We start from the raw sequence: 6,364 nt of genomic DNA, 5'->3' as shown, positions 1-6,364 counted from the left end.
GAGACTCAACAGCCCCATAAAGGACAATTGGGAAGAGGACAAGAGGTTGTTTTAGGAACTTTGAGCTGCTCCTGAGGGACAACATACAGCTTTTTTTTTAAAGATCTAACCTAGTATTCAGGTTTTGATCATGCACAAAAAGAGAGATTTGATTTAAATGAAAAATAGACAGAACCAACACAAAGCGCTGTATTTATGCTTTGGATCATGGCAGTGACTGACATTAAATCTTATTTGCCTGTATTTTCAACACCCCAGCTGCTGTGGAGGTTGCTGCTAGTATTTGGTCCATGGCATGCTAGGGTGGCCAGAGGCAAGGTTTCAGTGTCTTCCATGGTCATACAGTTCAGCTCAGCATGGCAAGGTTTCATGTCAGGGCTGCACAGTATTAGCTGGAGCTTAGGTGCCTGAACTATGTACTTCCATGATAATCTCTGCCTGCAAGTATTGTTGCAGAGTGACTAGGAAGCTGGCCTGAGGTTGGGAGGTTGAAGAAGCCTTAAAGAAGCTCTTTAAGCCTCCCTCTTGGGAGGTCGAAGAAGCTCTTTGTCAGTATATGTTATTGAACTGGGGAAGGAAAGGGTGCGCTATTTTGATTGTATTGTAGTCATCACTGAGAATGATGTTTCTAGAAGACCTGTGATTCAGGTCAGTGGCAGTAAGGCTGGAACACATCTAGAGATGTTTTACGACAGGTTATTTCAACTGTTTCTGTTTGTGCAGTTCTTTGCTTTCCTCAAAGTCTTGTTTTCCTCTAACAAAGTTTAAGGATCTTTTGGTATTATGATTCTGGTCCAGTCAAGCAGTTCCATGATGTGTTTGAGGACTTGATCCAAAAACGTTTCAAAATGGCAGGTGCAAGTGGGAAAAAGACTCCGGTGAGAGCTTTTCTGGGGATGTTTTGAAGCAAAGAGGAGGTGCCAGTCACACAAGCTTGGTTTGTACATGCAAAGGGATGGATAACATTTTCACACACAGCACGTGTAGGTGCCTGCATGCCCAGGGGATACCCTGAGAAAGAAAACAAACCCTACTGCACTGAGTTTTGCACTGCTATAAGGAAATAACTGCCAAAGCATTCTCTTTTAAGATGCCTATCTCAAACGTTATGTTTTACAGGAAGAAGAGTGATTTTTTTTTTCTTCTTTTATATTCCATCAAGGGTTTCTGAGCATTTGTGTTCATTCTTCAAGATTTTTGTCCTTGTCATGTGGACTCAGACTTCCTCCAGAAATCATTTTTTTATGAAGGGCAGCACAAGTATGGAAGGGAAAGTCTGTCCTTTCTGCAAAGAAGAAAAATATAAGGGGCAGGGATAGAGGACGGAGCGGCCACACTGTGACACACGTGTAACAGTGTCTAGGGCTGCCTACAGACAGAGAAGGTGAAATATTTTGACTGAAAGAATGATGTTAAGTGTAGATGATGAATGATTAGGCCTTGGCTTGAAATGTCCGATTTATGTCTTCCTGGCTGCAGAACTGCTATGCTTGTACTTGTGCTATGATTATTTCCCAGTCACCCATCTGGAAAGAGGCCAGATTTCCTATCCAATAATCTATTTCTTCCTTCAGAAAGTACTGTTTGATTGCAAGGATGCTCATTTCAGCTCAAAGATGCTGTTCAGAGGCAGGTGTAGGAGCAGTGTGGCTAGAATCACTTTTTGATTGTGCTGCATAAGAAAGAGCAGCCAAAAAAATGCTCATGAAAGAAATGAAGGGTTGAATTTTATGACCCTCTTTTCTGTCCATTGCTATGTGGTTGGGTAGTGAAAGGGGCCAAAACAGCTTCCGGGGAAGCAAAAGAGAAATCAACAAATATTGGTCCCATCCTTTCATCATTGTTAGGAAGAATGTAGTGAGTGGAGAATGTGAAGAGGAATAGAGATCCAGTTTGTGTTCAGACAAAATGTCTCATGCCTCATTTCTGTCAGCTTCCAAGCATCTTTTTTATATCTTGTTATTCTGATATTCACTTACTAATGTTTCTCTTGCAGCAGAGCTTCTGCCATGGATCAGCAGCTGCTGTCATCTCAGCATAACAAAGAATATCCCTGATGTGCTGAGTTTACTGTCTGAGCAGAAGATCAAGAGCTGAGGACTTACAAATCTTGCAGATTGAGTGGAAGACAGTGTGAAAGGTGATTGTTTCTTTGTCAATATTTGAAATATGAAGTGTTGATATTATTTATAACTTTTTGTAGATGCAAACATATTTTCTGATTCATTTTGCATTTGGTCCACCTGCAGCCCACAGTTCTTTACAGCATTTGAACAAGTAATGAGAATGGTGGCTACAGGCTTTCTGTAACTTGGAAGGTATGATATTAAAATTACTAATGAGCCGGCTTTGTAGAGCAGAGGTAGACTGGCAGATTATGTTAGGGGTCTGGAAGCTGACCTGACCTTCACATCTTCGAAAGAAACAGCATTTTTTTTTTAAACGTTTTTAGGTGCAATTAAAGTCATAATGAGTTAAATAAATCTGAGCCAGAGGATTTCAGTGCCACAGTTCTTCATTTCAGTAGGACTAAAACAATCACAGAATGCTTTGGATTGAAAGGGACCTTAAAGATCATCTAGTTCCAGTCCCCCTGCTGTGAGCAAGTACACCTTCCACTTGACACCTTCCATTAGACCAGTTTGTTCAAAGTCCCATCCAACCTGGCCTTAAACACTTCCAGGGATAGGGCATCCACGACTTCTCTGGGCAACCTGTTCAAATATGTCACCACCCTCGTATTAAAGAATTTATTCCTAATATCTAATCTAAATCTACGTTCTTTGAGTTTAAAACCATTGCCCATTGTCACTACACTACCAGCTAAAGAGTCCCTCCCTGTCTTTACCCCTTTAGGTACTGGAAGGCTTGTTTAAGTTTTCTCCAGAGCCTTCTATTCTCTAGGCTGAGCAACCCGAGCTCTCTCAGCCGGTCTTTGTAGGAGAGGTGTTCCAGCCATCGGAAGATTAGAGGATGAGAGCAGCCCTTTGGACGATCAGAGATAATTCTTGTGGCCCTCCTATGGACCTGCTCTAACAAGTTTCTGTCCTTCTTGTGCTGGGGGCACCAAAGCTGGATGCAGGGCTCCAGGCGGGGTCTCCCGAGAGAAGAGCAGAAGGGGAGAATCACCTTCTTCACCCTGCTGGCCATGCTGCTTTTAATGCAGCCCAGGATGTAGCTGGCTTCATGGGTTGCAAGATCCACTTGTAACCAAGTCTGTATTCATGTTTGGGATTGTCCCAACCCAGGCACAGGACCTTGCACTTGACCTTGGTGAACCTCATGTTTGCACGGGCCCACCTCTTAAGTTTGCCAAGGTCCCTCTGGATGCTATCCCTTTGTACAGCATGTCAACTGCATTACACAACTTGATGTCATCTCCAAAAATGTTGAGAATCACAGAATCACAGAATTTCTAGGTTGGAAGAGACCTCAAGATCATCGAGTCCAACCTCTGACCTAGCACTAACAGTTCCCACTAAACCATATCCCTAAGCTCTAAACGTCTATTAAAGACTATCTAAACGTCTTTTAAAGACTTCCAGGGATGGTGACTCCACCACTTCCCTGGGCAGCCTGTTCCAATGTCTAACAACCCTTTCAGTAAAGAAGTTCTTCCTAAGATCCAACCTAAAACTCCCCTGGCGCATCAGCATTATGTCATTCTCCAAGTACCTGTATTTGGATTTTGCAACTTGGGTGATGTAGCTTGCTGGTGAAGATTGAGGCAAAGAAGTTGAGTTCTCCATGTTGATTGTAGGCAGGTCTCCTGTACCACTCATTGTGGGGTGCACAGTTTTTTATCTATCTTTGTTGTCCTGTGTACTTGAAGAAACCTTTGGATTATTTTTTCACATCTTTGGCCAAGTTCTGCTCCATCTGTGCCTTGTGGTTCCTGGTACACTTCCAGTGTTCTCAGGCCATCTCTCTGTAATCTTTCCAGCATGTGTATCTCCTGCCTCTGCACTTTGTTTTTGCTTTGAGTTTGGCTAAGAGGTTTTGACTTAGCTAAACTGGTTTCCTGTCTTCCCTGCCTGACTTCTTGCATGTCAGGATTGAGAGCTCTTGTGCCCGAAGAAAAATGTCTTTAAATATCTCCCAGCTCTCCCTTTCATCTCTTAGGGCAGTTTCCCAAGAGATCCCATGAACTAGTCCCCTAAACAGCCTAAAGTTTGTCTTTCTGAGGTTTAGGGTGTTAACTCTACTTTTTGCCTATCCTGTATCGCTCAAGATTGAGAATTCTGCCAGGGCATGTTCACTACAGGCCAGGCTACCTGAAGTCTTGAGCTGTCCCGTAAATTCTTCCACATTGGTGAATAACAGGTCTGGCAACATCTCTCTTCTTGTTGGTCTTCCCATCATCTGTACTAAGAAGTTATTCTCAACACACTACAATAGTCTCCTTGACTGCTTGCAGTTTGGTGTGCCACTTTTCCAGCAGATATCAGGTTGGTTGAAGTCCCCTAGCAGGGTCAGGGCCTGTGAGCATGATATTTACTGTTGCTGAAGAAAGAACTCCTCTCAGCATCCTCTCCTTGATTGAGTGGCCTGTAGTAGATATAAACCACAAATTTTCTTTTGTTGGCTTAGTCTCTGTTTTTCATCCATAAGCTCTCAATCTGTGCGTTGCTGTTCTCTGTGCAGTCAGTTCCATTTTTTGCATAGGGCATTTCCCATACCTTTCCTTCCTTGCCTATCCCTTCTGAATGGTTTATAGCCATTGCTTGCTGCACTGCAGTCATTTGATTCATGCCATCAAGTTTCTGTGACAGCAATCAAATTGCAGTTTTCTAGCTGGGCAGTGGCTATCAGCTCCTCTTGTTTGTTACCACATACTGTGTGCATTTGTGTATAACAGCACTTCATTTGGGTCTTTGACTGCCTAACCTTTTTCACAGAACCTATTTTGGAGGGTTGGGAGTCATTCCTTACTACCCTGGTAGATGCACTTTTTCACCACGTTGCTTGTGTCACACCCCATCCCATAGGTTTCACAGTAGGAGGTATAAGCACAAGGAACAGGTTGGCTGAGTGACCATTTTCATATTGCTTAACTAGAACTTTTAATTAGAAGATCCAGAATGAGCCATTCACTTCACTGATTATTTCTGGAACCACATATGTTCAGAGTTCTAGCATTAGTAGACATCAGTACTCTAGATCAGTTTTACCAGAGACAGGTTTAAGTTTATGGACTTCATTTAGAGAAATTCATTTGAGATCATTTATGAACTCAATTTAAGTTTGTGAGCTATGTGCAGAAGCTTGCACTGGCCACTCAGTTTTCTGCTTCCTTACTGCTCTACGTTTAATTTCTGTGGTTATATTAATCCCAGGAAACCCCTCACAATGAGGTGATATACTAGTTACCTGCCTTCCGAAGGCAGTCAAGGGTCAATTCTTGAAGGACAAGAAAATCATCAGCAGGAGCGAGCATGGATACACATTGGGGAAGTCATGCTTCATTAATATGATAAGCTTCTATGATGAAATGACCAACCTGATGGATGAGGGGAAAGCAGTGGGCATTATCTACCTGGACTTTTTAAGGCTTTTGACACTGCCCCCCATGAGAACCTCATAGAGAAGCTGCTGATGTACAGGTAAGATGGGCAGACAGTGAGGTGAACCAAAAACTGGCTCAATGGCTGGGCCCAGAGTTGGAAGTTCACGTTGGAAGCCAGTAACTAGCGCTGTATACTAGGGGTCAATACTGGGTCCAGTCCTGTTTTAGTGTTGTCATTAATGATCTGGATGATGGGGCAGAGTGTACCCTCAGCAAGTTTGCAGATGACAAAACCAGGAGGAGTTGCTGATAGGCTAGAGGGTCATGCTGCCATTCAGAGGGACCTTTACAGGCTGGAGAAATGTGCTGTTGGGTTAGGAGCCTCCCAGAGTTCAATAAGGGGAAGTGCCAAGTTCTGCCCCTGGAGAAAACCAGCTCTGGGCACCAGGACATGCTGGGGGCCACCCAGCTGGAAAGCAACCTGGCAGAAAATGCTTAGGGGGCCTGGTGGACGCCAAGTTGAACATGAGCCAGCAATGAGCCTTCACTGTAAAGAAGGCCACCTGTACTCTTGGCTACATTAGAGAAAGAAAGTATTGCCAAGCAGGTCGAGGAAGGTGATCCTTCCCATCTCTCCAGCACTTGAGAGGCCACACCTAGTGCGCTGTGTCCAGTTCTGTGTTCCCCAGGGCATTCATGGAGCTGCTGGAGAATATCCAGCAAAGGGTTATGAAAACAATAAAGGAAATGGAGCGTCTGTCTTATGAGGAAAGGCTGAGAGAGCTGAAACTGATCAGGCTGGAAAACAGAGTGCCTGAGAGGAAATCTCAATATGTATAAATACCTGAATGGAGGGTG

This window comes from Netta rufina, assembly GCF_964035555.1.
Source record: "Netta rufina genome assembly, chromosome: 4".
Classification (NCBI taxonomy): domain Eukaryota; kingdom Metazoa; phylum Chordata; class Aves; order Anseriformes; family Anatidae; genus Netta; species Netta rufina.
Note: the sequence above shows the minus strand (reverse complement) of the source record.